This window comes from Ranitomeya imitator, chromosome 3, assembly GCF_032444005.1.
Source record: "Ranitomeya imitator isolate aRanImi1 chromosome 3, aRanImi1.pri, whole genome shotgun sequence".
Classification (NCBI taxonomy): Eukaryota; Metazoa; Chordata; class Amphibia; order Anura; family Dendrobatidae; genus Ranitomeya; species Ranitomeya imitator.
In genome coordinates this window covers 749,517,198-749,535,948 of record NC_091284.1, presented here as the reverse complement: position 1 = coordinate 749,535,948, position 18,751 = coordinate 749,517,198, and the positions used below count along the sequence as shown (strand labels likewise).

The 18,751-nt window shown below is 42.0% G+C and overlaps 1 protein-coding gene across 1 annotated transcript in view; it reads right to left on the bottom strand.

Moving 5' to 3' along the window:
* Positions 1–12,222, bottom strand: part of TRPC4 (transient receptor potential cation channel subfamily C member 4) — a 413,435-nt gene extending 401,213 nt beyond the window's left edge. Inside the window, exon 1 of the mRNA XM_069758936.1 lies at positions 11,654–12,222. The gene's annotated coding sequence lies outside the window, so the exon portion shown is untranslated. The remainder of the gene's footprint in view (positions 1–11,653) is intronic.
* Positions 12,223–18,751: the final 6,529 nt, after the last annotated feature.

Sequence of the window (18,751 nt, the reverse complement as noted above, 5' to 3'; positions counted from 1 at the left end):
TATGCCTTTATCTGCATGAACTCTGTCTGTGCTCTGTTTCAGTCACAAATCTCTTCACATTATGATGATCACAAAGTTTTTGTGAAGTATCTAATGTTTTCATCCCTTGTCCAAGGCATTGCACTATTTAACGCTTTTCCGCAGCAGAGAGATCCTTTTTATTTCTCATATTGCTTGAAAACTTTGGCCTGCTTAATAATGTGGAACATCATTTTTAAGTAGTTTTCCTTTAATTAGACTCACCTGGAAAACTAATTATCACATGTGTTTAAGATTGATTTCAGTTATCTATTGAGCCCTGAGACACAATACCATCCACAAGTTTATATGAAAAACAAAACAATTAAATCTTTATGACACTTAAATCCAATTTGCATAATAATTTGGGACACAATGTATATAACCCATTCTCCTGAACCCTAAAGACATAATCTAAATCCTAAACCATTTCTTCTACAGCCATATATAAGTATGTTTTTCAAAGAAATAAAGCCAGCAGATCTATAGGAAGGAATATTCTTTTTCCCTGTAAGCGTTCTTTATCAAGTGGCCATAAATAGCTGAGAGACTGACACAAGCTCTTGGCTACACACAAGAAGTGAGAAAAGCCTTTGTACGCATCACACTGTCACACATCATTTTGCAGCTCTTATGTAGCACAGAAATGGACTATTTATTCATAGAGAACCCTAAGGAAAAAATAATGGAGATACAATAATATATAGCTATCACATAACTGGTTGTTAATATAAAGTAGTTGGGATTCGATTCACTGTTAATCACTGAAAATTTGACGGATAGTCTCTGAACACTGCTCTATATACTATTATTTACAGAATCCAATGAAAGTATAATTGGATTTATTTATCTTTGAATGCAAAGAAAACTGTTAACTAAATATTTCTATAAGTTTTTCTACAATTGAAACTGTAACACCAAGAAGATAAAGTTGTGGCTCCCCTACTTGATACTGAAAAATCAAGATGTTTTAAAAATGTTGTTTCCATTTTTTTCCTCATTTGAGATGCAGATGATAAAAATTTGGAAACAAAATGTTTAAAACATCTCGACTAATTCAGTATTGAGTAGGCATGCAATGTGCAGAAATATATATACTTACATGCCTTGGCAGATAGCAATTAGGTTATTAATTGGTTGTCTTAAAGTGAACCTGTCACCTGAATTTGGCGGGACCGGTTTTCGGTCATATGGGCGGAGTTTTTTGGTGTTTGATTCACCCTTTTCTTACCCGCTGGCTGCATGCTGGCTGCAATATTGGATTAAAGTTCATTCTATGTCCTCCGTAGTACACGCCTGCGCAAGGCAATCTTGCTATGGTGCCACCCACGGAGAGGTAAATGTCAGATTTAGGGAGGTTAGTAGATGGCGGGAGCAGAAGAAGTTCAGTTTTGGAGAGGTTGAGTTTCAGATAGAGAGCGGACATGATGTTGAGACTGCAGACAGACAGTCAGTGGCGTTCTGTAGTACAGCGGGGGTAAGGTCAGGGGATGATGTGTATAGTTATGTGTCATCAGCATAAAGATGATACTGAAAGCCAAATCTGCTGTTGGTCTGTCCAATTGGGGCCGTGTAGAGGGAGAAGAGAAGGGGGCCAAGGACTGAGCCCTGAGGTACCCCAACAGCGAGAGGAAGAGGAGATGAAGTGGAGCCAGAGAACAGAATACTGAAGGAGCGGTCAGAAAGGTAGGAAGAGAATCAGGAGAGCAGTGTCCTTAATGCCTAGTGACTGGAGCCTAGAGAGAAGGAGAGGGTGGTCAACAGTGTCGAAAGCTGCAGAAAGGTCGAGAAGAATGAGCAGAGAGTGGTCACTGTTACTTTTTGCTGTCAGAAGGTCATTGGTCACTTTGATGAGTGCAGTTTCAGTCGACTGTAGGGGGCGGAAACCAGACTGTGAAGGGTCTAGGAGGGAGTGAGTGGAGAGGTAACAGGTAAGACGGGAGTATATCAGGTGCTCCAAGAGTTTAGAGATGAAGGGGAGATTGGAGACCAGTCTGTAGTTATTTGGGCAGGATGGGTCGAGAGCGGGTTTCTTTAGTAGTGGAGTAATGATAGTGTGTCTGAAGGAGGAGGGGAAGATGCAAGAGGAGAGGGAGAGATTAAAGATTGTAGTTAGGTGAGTTGTTGTGACGACTGGAGAGAGAGACTGGAGGAGGTGTGAGGGAATGGGGTCGGTGGTGCATATAGTCGGACAAGAAGAGGAGAGGAGCCTTGAGACTTCTTCTTCTGTGATGGGATCGAATGTGGAGAGTGAGCCAGGGGAGATGCAGGGAGGGATGAGAGTCACTGAACTTGGTGATTGGGAGCGGATTTCCTGACGGTATTTGTCTATTTTCTCTATAAAGTGGGAGGCCAGGTCATCAGCACAGATGTCTGTGATAGGGGCTTGTGCTTTTGGCCTGAGGAGGGAGTGAAAGGTGTCAAAAAGTTTCTTGGGGTTGTTGGCTAGTGAGGAAATCAGGGTGGTGAAGTAGGTCTGTTTAGCAAGGTGAAGAGCAGAGTTATAGGTCCTTAACATAAATTTGAAGTGTATGAAGTCTTCTGGTTTGCGTGTTTTCCTCCATAAGCGTTCAGCACACCTAGAGCATCGCTGGAAAAAATCGGGTTTGCAATGTGAGCCAGGGCTGTTTCACTCTGTGTTTGGAGGTTCTGAGGGTGGCTACTTGGTCAAGGGTGCTTCTAAGAGTGTCATTGAAGTGATGTACAGCCAAATCAGGACAGGAAAAAGAATAGATTGGGGACAATGATGAGTGTAGGGAGTCTGAAAGTGTAAGAGGGTTAATGGCTTGTAGATTTCTGACTGAATGGTGTGTAGGAGGGTGCTGGGGTGGGCGAGGATTTGTGAGTGTGAAGGAGAGAATGTTGTGGTCAGAGAGGGGAAGCGGTGAGTTATCTAGGTAGGAGATTGAGCAGAGCTGGGCGACGACCAGGTCAAGGGTCCTTAGGCTCTTGAAGGGGTCTTAATTGTGTTGCCCATGTGGTAACCAGACCAATATTTGACTATCATTGTACTCAAGTCAAAAGTAAGACACATTCCAGCCTTTAATGCTGTGTTGCTGTGCCCATGATTGCCGATTCAAAAAAGTCTTTTTGAGGCGACCAAGGTGTTTGTCTCTATCCATGGGCTTGGAACATATACGATTGTATCTGATGGCTTGGCTGTAGACAATAGAGTTTTTTATGTGTTTTGGATGGAAACTGTCCCATTTAAGGTATGTTGGACGGTCGATTGGCTTCTCATATAGGGATGTCTCCATTTTATTGTTCTGCAGCTTAATGACGGTGTCCAAAAAGTTAATTTCAGTGCTGGAGTAGTTGAGTGTTAAGTTGATGGTGGGATGAAGTTGATTAAACTGTTCGTGGAACGTCTTTAGCTGTTACTGTTGCTGTTAGCTGGTGCCTCTTGTAGTCACCACCAACAATCCAAATCTGGAGGTGGTATGGGGAGCTGCACGGAAATTACAACCTTTACTACAAAAAGATGCCAGATTACAATCCATTTTTCCAGACGCCCCACTACTGTGTTTTAGTCAGCCCCCAAATCTAAGAAGCATCATTGTCACAAGCTCCCTGTCCTCTTCAACAGCTGCAGGAACCTTTCCTTGCAACCAGAAAAATTGTAAAACGTGCCCATTTATAATGACCATGGACAAGATAAAGATCCCCAACTCACATCAGCACTATAAGATCCCAGGTACTTTCAGCTGCATCACATCTAATGTGGTGTATTTAATTATTTGTACTAAATGTCCAACTGGGGGGTCTGTATGTGGGGGAGACAGGGCAGAAACTGAGAACAAGGATGAATTCTCATCGCCACACAATAAGAGAAAAAAGAATGGACCTACCGGTAGCAAAACATTTTTGTATCCCCGGTCACAGCATCATGGACTTGAAATTACTTGTTTTAAAAGGTACCATATTTTTCGGACCATAAGACGCACCCCAAATTTGGGGTGAAAATAGCAGAAAAAAAGATTTTTTATAAGATGGGGGTCCATCTTATTGTCCGAATTTACAGTATCTTACCTAAGGGCTGGCGGTGGCAGAGTAGGGTCACAGGAGGCATGGTGTTGGCAGAGGTGGGGTGATGCAGTACGGCGTGCACCTGAGCAGGGTCCCTTCCTGCTTAGGTGGGCAACGCCACGGCCTGGTGTCCATGGGGGGGTTGCAGCAGTGGTGTGGCAATGGCAGAGGTGTTGGGATAATGAGCGGTATGGCGTGAGCAGGGTCCCTTCCTCAGGTGAGGTGATGCAACGGCCCGGTATCCATTCCAATGTGAGCAGCAGAGCCAGGTTAATTACCGGTTTATGGTGGTGGCGGCCATCTTCTTGAGGCCTCGCGTGCACAGATGGAGTGCTCTGCTTCCTGGGGCTTCAGGAAAATGGCCGCGGGAGGCCGCATGTGCGCAGATAGAGATCGCGGTGGCCATTTTCCTGAAGCCGAGATCTAAATCTGCGAACTCAGCTTCAGGAAAATGGCCACTGCGATCTCCATCTGCGCACGCGCGGCCTCCCGCAGGCATTTTCCTGAAGCCCCGGGAAGCAGAGCACTCCATCTGCGCACGCGCGGCCTCAGGAAGATGGCCGCCACCACCGATAACGCCATGATTCACCCGGCTCTGCTGCTTACCGGGATGCTGCGTCACCTCACCTGTGGAAGGGACCCCACTCATGCCATACTGCCTCCTCATTCCCGCACCTCTGCCGCCGCCGCACCTCTACCGGTAAGCCTGTATTCCAACTATAAGACGCACCCCCATTTTCCCTCCTTTTTTGGGGGGGAAAAGTGCATCTTATAGTCGGGAAAATACGGTAATTTCAAATCTCAGAAATACAAAAGAGTCTGTGAGTATAAACTCATGACAACCTTTGACACACTCAGTGCAGGAATGAATGTGTCGCATTGATTTATGCCTTTTTACATCAATTAAGGAATTTGTTGTTCAGACCTTCTGGGGTCATCACAACACAGAACCAGACCCATTCAGAGGACCATAAAACATTAAGACTTCCAGACCCATTCAGAGGACCATAAAACATTAAGACCTCCTTTTCTATTAACTGTTCCAATATCTATGTCTATCCCTCTCACAAAATGATAATTCTGCTTCACATCACTTGTCTTATCTATTGCCTTCTTTCTCTCTGTGCTGTGTTGTGTATAAAAATGTGATTCTTAAGATTTTGCATTAGTCTATGCCTGATGAAGAGACCTGCGTAGTCTTAAAAGCTTGCAATTTGTTACCATCTTTTCAATTAGCCACTAAAAGATATCAACCACAGAGGACTCTCAAGTCTAAATATTTTTCTCACCCAATCAGTGACTGGGGAAGGACATTTCTGACAATTGATTAGAGGGGATCAGTCACTAGGTTTTTTGCCACCAAATCTGACAGCAGCATGTTTTGGGCAGAGACCCTGATTCCAGTGGTGTGTCACTTACATTGCTGTTAACTGTAATTTTGATAAAATCACTGATTTATGAGCGAGAGAATATCACTAGATGACTGCTTCTAGGTATTCATGAGCTCTATATAATCCCACCCCCTGAACTGATTGGCAGCTTTCTGCCTTTGCATAGTATACACAAAAATCTGCCAATCAGTGGTGTGGGCGGGGTCATAGAGAGCTCAGCATTAGAGAACTGTTATATCTGTAGCAGATAAAACGTTATCAAAATGACAGTAAGAAGCCCAGTAAATGACACATCACTGGAAACAGGGTCTCTGTCTCTACAATACATTATGCTGTCCTCATATGGAGTAGCATAAACCTGGTGACAGGTTCCCTTTAAGCAGAATGCGGCTTTAAATAGAATAGGCATATTGTACTCCAGTGAGCCCTAATACTGGTGTGCTGAATGCCTGTGTTAATGAATCCTGAAAGTTTCACACATTATGCCTAGAGTTTGGCTCTAAGTGATACAAACTAAAAAATGCAGAAAAACTTGATATCTGAATTTTTGCTGCAGATTTTTAGCTTTTTTTCACCACACAATCATGTCAATGGTTGAAAAACACTGAAAAAAAAAACATGAAAGAAGTAACATACTCTATTGTCCAAAAAACCATGCAAAGCACAAAATACCGATGACAAAAAAAACAATGTTGGTGGATGCGATTTCTGAAATCTCATAGACATAGCTGCTGAAAATTTGCATTAAAAAAAGCATTAAAAAAAGCAGAAAAAACACCTAGTGTGAACTTGCCCTAATAATAGCTTGCATAGGTCTTCTTAATCATGGCAGCTATATTTAACACAGTGGAATAAAACAAATGCTCTTGCGATCCCATCAGCTTAATAAGATTGCAGAGTGAGAGGCAAGACCTAAGTACCGTTTCCTTCTGTGAAAGGCGTAATCCAAGGAACGGCGCAGTTTGTAATTTAATTAAGAAATGCTTCAGTGTTCTGGAATAGACACTAATGATGTAACGTGGAAATAATGCCCAATAACACATCACATTAGAATGCAGAACGACAATGTATACAGACATCATTCCACATTGACACCGGCGAGACCTGTCTAATGACACAATGTACAATACAGCACGTAGCCAGTGTTTGAAGGCAAAAACCTACATCGGTGCACAGAAGAATAGATCCACCAGGTTTGAAGTTAACACTGACTTTCTCTTGGAGAATAAATGGAGACAAGAATATTTTAAGAATAATTTTTGCTTTTCCCAAAACCAGTATAGATATAAATGTAATGACGTGTTAGGTCAAAAATATACTCAAAAATCGCAGTCTTTTCTGGTTTTCAGCATTGCTCCGGTCCTCTTCTCACTCACATGACTGAAAACTCAACTTGTTGGATTACACTGGGGTTTATGTGTGTAACAGAAATTGCTTTTACAGTGTAAGTCTATGTAGTGTCAGAACGAGACTTCATGGACTTACAATATCCTCACACATAAACACCAGTGCGAACCAGCAAGTCAGAATTTCAGGCATCCAAAAGCGAAGAGGACCAGAGCAACAGTGATAACTGGGGAAGATGGTGATCATTGAGTGTATTAAAGGAGTTCTCCAATAATGTAATAAAATCGTCCCCAAATGTAATTTAACATCAACCAATGCTAATCAAGATTTAGGACATGCTGCAATCTGAAGAAACACAGTTCCTGAGACCTGTGTCTCAATGACAGAGGAGCTGTATCAGAAACCCACATGACTCCTTGAGCAGAGGAAAATGGTTGTGATATCTAAATAAATAAATCTCCTCTTCAGCTGACCGAGCAGGGAGAACAAAGTCTAGCAAAAAAATCCTTTATGCTCACTTAGACAAGGAGAACATTTATTTCTACTGATGTCACAGCCCTTCTCCTGCAGCTCATGTTACAGCTACTCTGTCAGTTGAGACACAGGTCTTGGGAGCTATATTTCTTCATACTGAAGCCTATTATGATGACATGTGACTAGGACAGGTTGCCATTTGAATTACGTGATGCATGAGATTTTAATACATTCTTAGATAATCCATTTAAAACACTTACATTATATACACATTTACAAAGGTTTAGGGAATAAAACATTTTGTGAGATTGCTCCTTTAAAGATTGAGTTCTTATCTATTCTAATTAGAACCAACCGACAATTATGCTATGTATAATATTACATTGATGTTACCCATGATCATAATGCAGAATGTTTAATAGGAATTAATAACTTTTTCTGTTTTATAGCATTGAATAGAAGTTATTGTTACATGACAATATATGTTACAACAGAATTTATATTAAATACGGAAAAAAGTTGAAATTCAAACGCCAAGATTAAGGTTAAAAGGTTTGCCCCAAAAGCAACATATATCACAACTAAGATTGGTGATAAATGTGTGAGTTCTGGATGTTTGACCATTTGGACTACCACTGTTCACAAGAACCAGGGCTCCTTGGCCCCCTTACAATGAAGTATTACTTAGGTTAGGTTCATACTAATACAGTAATCTCTGGCTGACTTCTTTTTAAACATGTGTGAAAAAAATGAATACAGCCATGGTGGAGGCCAAACAGTGTCCACAGTGGCTCCATTTAAGTGAATGGCCCCATGAAGGGTTCCATTCAAAATCTTGTTTTTTGGGGGACCCTGACGGAAACATAGACATATTGCTCGATGGAAAGCATTTTAATAGTACGAACCTAGCTTAATCATACCTGACCACTACTCTATTACTTGTCCAGTGACTTTATATAGTAAATAAGCGAAGTGTAAGGACAAGTGGTCGCTCTTGCTCAGTAACGCTTCATTCTTAGAGAGGACTTTGCAGCCCCTTTCTTTGAATCAGTGAAGGTCTCAGCACACAAACCCCTAGCGATCATAAATGTATCCCATATCCTGGGGAGACTTGAAAAATATTGTTTATAAGATAATTATTGACGAGCAAGTGTGCGCATTACTCAACATTTCCGAGCACGCTCGGGTGATCTCCGAGTATTTGTGAGTGCTCGGAGATTATCTTTGAGTCGCCGCTAGTGTTGAGCGATACCTTCCGATATTTGAAAGTATCGGTATCGGATGGGATTGGCCGATATCCAAAAAATATTGGATATCGCTGATACCGATACCCGATACCAATGCAAGTCAATGGGACACAAATATCGGAATGTATCCTGGATGGTTCCCAGGGTCTGAAGGAGAGGAAACTCTCCTTCAGGCCCTGGGATCCATATTCATGTAAAAAATAAAGAATAAAAATAAAAAATATGGATATATTCACCTCTCCGGCGAACCCTGGCTGTCACCGCTGCAAGCGTCTGCCTCCGTTCCTAAGAATTGCAGAGAGTGAAGGACCTTCAATGACGTCGCGGTCAGGTGACCGCTCACGTGACCGCGACATCATCGAAGGTCCTTCACTCTCTGCAATTCTTAGGAACGGAGGCAGACGCTTGCAGCGGTGACAGCCAGGGTTCGTCGGAGGGGTGAGTATATCCATATTTTTTATTTTTATTCTTTATTTTTTACATGAATATGGATCCCAGGGCCTGAAGGAGAGTCTCCTCTCCTTCAGACCCTGGGAACCATACGCACCGCACACGCCAAAGATGACTCGGAACACTTCCGATTCCAATTTCCGATATCACAAAAATATCGGAACTCGGTATTGGAATTCCGATACAGCAAATATCGGCCAATACCCGATATTTGCAGTATCGGTATGCTCACCACTAGTCGCCGCAGCTGTATGATTTCCAGCTGTTAGACAACCTGAACACATGCAGGGATTGCCTGTTTGTTAGGGAATCCAAACATGTATTCAGGCTGCCTAGCAGTCACAAATCATGCAGTTGCGGCGACTCAATCATAATCTCTGAGCACTCACAAATATTAGGAAACCACCCAAGCATAATCGGGAAAACTTGAGTAACGAGCACACTCGCTCATCACTAAAGATAATCCCTTTAACTCATGAAATTAACAATTAAGATATAATTCCAATTAATATCAACTAAGTTACATGTTCCTCCCCCATCATATCCAGGGTCAAGGAAACTCACAATTTATAGGACTATTCCCATCTCCAAGATCCTGTCCCAATATATAGTAGGTGTAATAATAATATTAGCAAATACATCTAATTAACCATGTAATATAGTTCTTCTAATTCACTATGCCACTTACCCAATGTCCAGGGCATTGCAGTAGCGTAGATATTCATGGTTATGATGACCACTCTTATAGTGACAGTTAGTTAGTTGCTAGTGGTCATAACCATGGATACCTAAGCTACAGCAATGAGGTAAGCAACATAGGTTATCAGAAGAACTTTACTACATTTCTAATTGGAAGCATTTACTAATAGTATTCTTATTACACCTGGTACATATTGAGATAAGATGTTGAAAAATGTAATACCTCTTTATAAAAGCATTAGACCAAGTTCACACGTCGTGCATCTGCTGTGGATCTGGAGAACGGAATTCACACAGCAAATTTGCAGCAATTTACAGTACAATACAGGTAATTGGGTTTTTTCGAATGTGAAAGCACGGCACAGATTTCAAATCAGCAGCATGCTAACTATTATGCAAATTTTCGGAACAGGTTTCATCGTACTTAATGTTTAACAAATGGAGAGGGGAGAAATCCGATGCCAAATTTGCAACAAAATCAGCATGTGTTACTCGTGGATATTTGTCTCAGATATCTGCAGCGTGTAAACATAAATGATAAACATACTACCCAAGCCCATTTTCCTCACAAGGGGAGCGGGCAACACTTCACGTAAGAGAGCCACACTGATCTTATGGTGAATACTAACTGTGCCGTGCACATATTGCCTGGGTTTGCAGTGAATGCTGAGTGGCGCGCTGTCTCTCCTAACCCCGACGCGCGTTTCACTCGTGCTTCTTCCTGGAAGCCCTCAGGAGCACTGCAAACCCAGGTAATATGTGCACAGCAGTTTGTTATGACTTTACTGTGAGCATGGCAATATGGACTCTCATTTTCAATAGCTGCTAGCACTGTGCTTTATTTTTCATACTTTGTCCTGGTCTGCAGAAGTATTGTAATTTTGCACATGCACTTTAGTAATCTGTGATACCATTAATATGTTTGGCTATAGGGTCACATTATCTGTGTGAGAGGCTCTAATGAGGACCCTCATCTGCACATGCTGCATCCCATATATGTGTGGCTATTAGGTTGACATTTTGGGTTTTTCCTTTCACAAGAACATGTTTTCTGATTGTGTTCCTCATGTGTGAACTTTTCTATATATTTTGACCACATACCAGCCTAATTAGGAAACCTGCCAGATTATAGACAGGACACTTATAGCTGTGCATATATTCGTACCTGTGCATTGATTTATGCTGCCCTATCTGTCCTCCTATGTGTGTTTGGTGGTATTTTTAATATTATTGTTCATGTCTGTATGATTTATTTTTTAATTTTTAGTTGAAATACAGTGTTTTACAATTATTCTATATTTGTAAGCACTTCTTTATCGTTATGCGGTGCATTCACCGTAAGATCAGTATGGTTCGTCAGTGTGTAAACATAGCCTTAGTTAGGATCATCGTGCTGCAATTTTGGAGATCACCAGTTATCCTCCTTCCTTCAATAACTCCCTAAACATAGATTAAAAAAAATCTTATCTCAACTACGTACTCAATCCCCTGAATAACTAATATTGTGTTAATATGGGAAGACAAGTGTTAAGTGGCTTCCTGAGTGTTTAATAGGGATGAGGAATAAACAGCACTGAGACAACTGTAGAAAAATGTTTACCATCAGGCATAAAATAATTCAGGAGTAAACTGATATACCAATAATAATGGAAAAAAATAAGTCTAAAAATATTCCAAAACTACAATTTTTCCTTATTTTTGGTTTTGCAGCCTTCCTGCAGGTGTCAGCGTTCCCCAGCCTTAAACCTCGGAACAACAGACTAAAGCCCTCCGCTCTGTCCGCTGATGCTAAACCATATAGCACATTTATCATCCAAGTTACTATATAAAATAGGATGAAAAAACAACAAAATTATACAATAATAAACAGCACAATAAAGAGATTCACAATATAATAATACAAGATATCTCATTTATTTACTTATACAGGACAAGACATCTCTGAATTCCAGAATAATGTATACAAAAAAAAAATGGTATAATAAGTTATTTAGTACTTACTTGGTCTAATTGCAATTTTGTGATATCCACAAGTGAAGTTTACAGATTCTTTAGATTGGGATTTTCCAAATGAAACTTCATTAGAAAGATATATAAGGAAAGGTAGCACATTGAGTATTTGTAGTAGGATCTGTTCTTCGTGGCATAGGACGGAATGGTCTTGTTATTTCTTTTTTTTTTGCTCAATGTCTAGAAGCTTTACGGAGGCGATGAGATAAAATCAATAGTGAAGTTAATAGGAATATCCCACGCTGACTGTAAAAAATGCCATCAAGTCATCTCCACGCTCGGTGTCTTGCTGTAGTTAAGAAGCGTGCCCATGAAATGAAGATTACCACTTGCACTTGTCTGGACTGCTGCTAGTCTACATTGACTTATATGGAGGCTGCATCTTTCCCAGCTGTAAAGTATCCGCCTCTCTTCGGTGAAATCCCTTAGGGTATCCCTTCATGCTGTTTTGATCTCCCTTCTTTCCCATTCGATTATCCTTCTCTCCCACTCACTGAATAGTTTTTCCTTCCTCCCACTGACTTAAAGCTCCTTTCTTTGCATCTCCCCTGTTGCTCACTGATCACTTGCTACTGATTTGCTGGCTCCATTTGCCTGCCTGGTATGTTTTCTCTTTCTGTCACTCACAGTAAAAATCTGTTGAGCACCTTGCAGACACACAGAGCCGGAGAAAAAAAAGAGAAAAAAAAGGAGTATTCTGGTTTATTATCTATTGAATTTATATCGCAAAATGTATCTGTTTATTTAAGACAAAAAGAAAACAATAAACAGATAAAAACACCAAAAAATACCACAAACTAATTTTTGTATGCAACGGCAGTGATGTATTTAGCTTTATGTTATAAATTCTGATTGTTTCTTTTTTTTTTTTTTTCTTGTTCTCTGCCTACAGGATCTTGGAACTCGCAACGTATCTGTAGACAGGGTTGAACTGCACTGAGAGTCCTATGGGGAATGTTGTGTACATCTGCCCGGAGAAACGGTACAAAACCAGGGAATACCATGATGAAAACAGTTTCTTGCAAATTACTTTTTTTTTTCAGATTTTCAATGCGGAATTGAGGAAATTGCATGTTTCTAGTAGTCATCCAGGAATAATGACGTCTGCGATAGGTAATGGATGTTTTCAAAGCGTCTCCTGTACGTTGTTTGTAAATTTTATGTCAATCCTAATCATTTTCCCCCAAATTCAGCTTTGTGTTACAGTATAGCAGTGAAGGTCTTAGCAGGAATCGTACACAGCCTGGAAGGTTAGACTGTTTCCTCTATTTCACGTATACTGTAAATGTTATGTACAGTCATGGACTAAAATTTTGAGAATGAGACAAATATTAATTTTTCCAAAGTCTACTACTTCATTTTTTCTAATGGCAATTTGCATATACTCCTGAATGTCAGAGTGATTAGCTTAACAGCAATTACTGTACTTGCAAAGTCAATATTTGCACAGAAAATGAACTTTAACCCCCAAAACACATTTCAACATCATTGCAGTCCTGCCTTAAAAGGAGCAGCTAACATTGTTTTAGTGATTGATCCATTAATACAGGTGTGGGTGTTGATGAGGACAGGGCTGGCGATCAATCAGTCATGATTAAGAAAGAATGACATCACTGGACACTTTAAAAGGAGGCTGGTGCTTGGTATCATTGTTTCTCTTCAGTTAACCATGGTTATCTCTAAAGAAACACGTGCAGCCATCATTGCACTGCACAAAAATGGCCTAACAGGGAAGAGTATCGCAGCTACAAAGATTGCACCTCAGTCAACAGTCTATCGCATCATCAAGAACTTCAAGGAGAGAGCTTCCATTGTTGTCAAAAAGGCTCCAGGGCGCCCAAGAAAGACCAGCAAGCGCCAGGACCGTATCTTAAAACTGTTTCAGCTGTGGGATCGGACTACCAGCAGTGCTGAGCTTGCTCAGGAATGGCAGCAGGCTGGTGTGAGTGCTTCTGCACGCACTGTGAGGCGGAGACTCTTTGAGCAAGGCCTGGTTTCAAGGAGGGCAGCAAAGAAGCCACTTCTCTCCAGAAAAAACATCAGGGACCGACTGATATTCTGCAAAAGGTACAGGGAGTGGACTGCTGAGGACTGGGGCAAAGTCATTTTCTCTGATGAATCCCCTTTTCGATTGTTTGGGACATCTGGAAAACAGCTTATTCGGAGAAGAAGAGGTGAGCACTACCACCAGTCTTGTCTCATGCCAACTGTAAAGCATCCTGAAACCATTCATGTGTGGGGTTGCTTCTCAGCCAAGGGAATTGGCTCACTCACAGTCTTACCTAAAAACACAGCCATGAATAAAGAATGGTACCAGAATCTCCTCCAAGAGCAACTTCTCCCAACCATCCAAGAGCAGTTTGGCGCCCAACAATGCCTTTTCCAGCATGATGGAGCACCTTGCCATAAAGCAAAGGTGATAACTAAATGGCTCATGGAACAAAACATAGAGATTTTGGGTCCATGGCCTGGAAACTCCCCAGATCTTAATCCCATTGAGAACTTGTGGTCAATCATCAAGAGACGGGTGGACAAACAAAAACCAACAAATTCTGGCAAAATGCAAGCATTGATTATGCAAGAATGAACTGCTATCAGTCAGGATTTGGTCCAGAAGTTGATTGAGAGCATGCCAGGGAGAATTGCAGAGGTCTTGAAGAAGAAGGGTCAACACTGCAAATATTGACTTGCTGTATTAACTCATTCTAACTGTCAATATAACCTATTGGTACTCATAATATGATTGCAATTATATTTCTGTATGTGATATAAACATCAGACAAACACTAATAAAAACCAGAGGGCAGCAGATCATGTGAAAATATAATTTTGGTGTCATTCTCAAAAATTTTGGCCATGACTGTATATTATAGTACGTCAATGGAAAGGTCTTTCCTTCACATCTTTTATCTGTCATTGAAATAAGTTAGAAGTCCTCAGTATTGTTACTTGTGAAATGTTGGTTGATATATATTAGTAGGGCTGTGTTTGCCTCTAGACTCGTAAGAGCTGTTGCCCTGGACAGCAACATTTAGGAGGCAGCAGTTAAAGAGTAAAATACTTATTCATTAATTTATTTGTTGGACTAGCTATATGAAGTGAATGTGTTTACACACATATGCCATCAATATTCACCCCACATTGCAAATTACATTTGTTAACAAAATGTATACTGTAGGCTTTCTGCTGTCTGCAATAAACCAATGAATCAAGAACAATTAAAATACTCCAGCGCAACTAAAATAACAAGAGGTTGAGTAAGATGCCCAAGCAAAGTAGTCGTGGGCAAGCTTCAGTCCCCACTCGCTCTGGCATCCTACAGTCAAGGTGTGTCTCAGTCCTGGTGGGCTGCTGTGTATGTGTTGTTTCCCACCTACTTCTGGCCTGCAGACCTCTTCTGAGTCAAAGAATCCTTCTTCTGAAACCAGGGTAACAAACAATCCAGGCTATGCAAGAGGGAGGGTAAGTAGCTACGCTTTACCGCATCGCAGCTGATATAGACCCGGTCAGCGGTGAATTCTTCCTCCAGGAACCTATAACCTTCCTTGATGTGAAATTCCAGGATGCGGCACCTGGTCTGGGAATCTTGTACTGCCTCCTGTCTGCCCACATGGGCTCTCTCTAACCTCCTCCTTAGGAAGTTGTCAATTTATTTCCTTTCTTCCTTTGAGTCCCTGGGTGGGTACTGTGCCGGCAGCCCCTGTGGATTATTGGGAGGGTCAGTGACTGGCGGGTCATTCATTATGCTGTTTTTGACCCAACTCCTTTCGATCTGCCTGGCTTCCTTCAGGTATCCACCCTGGTTACTATTACACTATCGACTTCAGTTCTTCCCAAGCTGAGTGTGCCCCTAGCTCTCGACGTCCATCTCAAGGTTGCCCTTGGCCATTAGACAGAATCACAAGAAGGGTATTTATGGCAATCTGCTGTCTTGAATATTGAGCTCACGTTGTCCCTAGCAGCCCACTATTCCTGCTGCATGTTTACTCCTGCCCTTGCATACACTCACTGTCACTTCCTGCCTCTGTTTCTAACACTCAGTCTCCCCTCCCATCTGGACTGGCCACTTCAGTTAACCCTGTCCCAGCTAACTTCTGCCCCAGGGAGTATTCTAACTGTACCACATACAAGTATATAAAACACAATTAACCCTTGGGGGTCTGGAAGCAATCCATGGGCTCCCACCTACATTACAGTTACTTCAAATTCAGCACATAATGCCACTTTTACTGATTACTGCCATCTTAGATTTATGTAACTAGAGATGAGCGGATCAATCCACGGAAGATCAAGTTTGAGTCAAATTTCCTGAAGTTGAAATTTTCGGTTATACTTTGAGATTTGATTAACGGTTTGTTAAAAAAATTCTTGCACAGCACCATATTCCACACTGCTGAAGCATCAGAGAGCAGGCTATTGTTTTTTTACTTAGCCACACAGACTTTCCCATAATACCCTGCAGCTAGGACATCCTACCTTGTACAGTGGTCAGTACCTGGGCCATTTAAGATCAGGGGGTCACAATCATGCACATTTTGTATGCGCTAGGAATTTCAGGGCCCCATACTAGCAACATTTTCGGTGCCCCCTTGAGACTCCACCCAGGCTTCACCCCTCGAACTGTCCACAGCCCTACTGCTCTCTTGGAAAAACTCCACCTCTCACCAATCACACATTAAGAGTTCCCATCACCAGCTCCATTTCAGCTGCTTCTGAGCTGGTGGTTAACTCTTCCTATAAAATATGGCCAGACCTTCTCTGTGCTGCATGTGAAAGCTCTGCTTCCTTGTTCTTAGGAGACGATGTGCTGTGTGCTAAATCTAAGTAGTTGAAGTTTGGTGTTGGAGTCATGGTGTTCTCCCTTTCACATTTAGTTTATTCATCCCTGTCCCTATGCTCCTCTCTATTGTTAATTAGTGTTTTTGTATGGTAGAGGGTTTTTGTTATCTCTGTTTTGTCTTTGTGTCTGGTTTACCTTTTATTTCTGTCCCAGGCCTCATGGGGCGAGGAAGGAGACAAATTAGAGTTTTTACTGGAGCATAATGAGGTCAGAGACTCGGACCGCTCTACCTTTAAGAGTAGGGTTGAGCGAAACGGGTCGGCCATTTTCAGAAGTCGCCGACTTTTGGCAAAGTCGGGTTTCATGAAACCCGACCCGACCCCTGTGTGGGGTCGGCCATGAAGTCGGCGATCTTCTGAATCTGGAATCGGAATTCCGATACCGATTCCCGATATGTTTAAGATATCGGGAATTGGTATCGGAATTCAGATTTAAGTGTAAAATAAAGAATAAAAATAAAAAATATTGCTATACTTACACTCTGACGCGCCCTGGTACTAACCGGCAGCCTTTTTTCCTTCGAATCAGCGCTTGCAGGACCTTGCGGTGACGTCGCGGCTTGTGATTGGTCGCGCGACTGCCCATGTGACCGCTCGCGCGACCAATCACAAGCCGCGACGTCACCGCAAGGTCCTGCAAGCGCTGATTCTTAGGAAGGAAGGCTGCCGGAAAGAAGCAGGGCGCGTCCGAGGGTGAGTATATACCTAATAGGAATATACTCACCCTCGGACGCGCCCTGCTTCTTTCCGGCAGCCTTCCTTCCTAAGAATCAGCGCTTGCAGGACCTTGCGGTGACGTCGCGGCTTGTGATTGGTCATGCGAGCGGTCACATGGGCAGTCGCGCGACCAATCACAAGCCGCGACGTCACCGCAAGGTCCTGCAAGCGCTGATTCGAAGGAAGGAAGGTTCCCGGTTAGTACCAGGGCGCGTCCGAGGGTGAGTATAGCGATATTTTTTATTTTAATTCTTTATTTTACACTTAAATATGGATCGCAGGGCCTGAAGGAGAGTTTCCTCTCCTTCAGACCCTGGGAACCATTGGAAACCCAATGCACTGCATTGGGTTTCAAGTTTCGGCCGACCCCGACCCTGACTTTTCTATAGGATCGGCCGATTTCACTCGACCCGACTTTTGAAAAAGTCGGGTTTCGTGAAACCCGACCCGATCCTATAAAAGTAAAAGTCGCTCAACCCTATTTAAGAGTACTCCCAGGACAGGGATAGTAAAGATCCCAGCTCCAGGGACAGTTTGAGGCCCTTCTTCCTTACTGAAGACCATCACACCATATATACTTAACTATGGGCTGGGGAAGGTGAGAGGAGGGAAACATAATACTTGTACGTATATGTCACTGCGGGAATGGAGGGGAACACAGTCCATCGGTTGAGCTGAAGCCAATAAGCCATTAGGAATCTAATAAGCATAATGGGGGCTGAGTGATGCTCTACCACTGCTTTGCTTCTTTTCCCCTGGAAATCTTCATTATGTGGGGTGCAAGATAGATTCAATCATGTATAAAGAAACCTTAAGGAAAAAATTGCGCCTGCTGTAAGGAAGCTGAAGCTTGGGCATCACTGGAACTTGCAACAGGACAAAGATCTCAAGCTTACCTAAAAGTTCAGTTATGCTTGGTATCAGTAGAAGTCCTGAAAAATGTTTGAGTGGCCATCACAGTGACCTGACTTGAAATCCATAGAACAACCTTTGACATGATATGAAGCAGCTGCAGCACATAAGCTCAAGAATTTCAGTAAAAGGAAGACCATTGTCCACGAGGTATGAAAGGATTGGATAATTCTGAGACCCCACTAGTCATTGAAAGTGGCATTTTTTAATGAATTTGGAGAAACCATTTGTTATATTAGTTGTGTTGAGCAATTTAATTTTTTTCTTGCTTGGTTATTGCAAACAGTAGAAAGTCTGAAAATGTTGCTAATAATTCTGATTTGAATGGGGTTTTGAATAATTTTGATGACATCTATATATACTTCTATATATACGGTAAGTATATATAATGTGCAAAATTTTTAGCAGGTGTGGAAAAATGCTGTAAACACCCCTGGACGAAGCATTTCATTGCGAAACGCGCGTCGGGTGTGGTGGACGCCTGGAGACTTCCTCTGATACTTCTGGTAATTATTATGCTAATGCTTTGCTTACATGTGAATGTGATTGTTTAGCCCCCTTTATCTGGCCTGATGAATGAGTATTATTCGTCTATATAGGTATACAATGGTTACAAACATG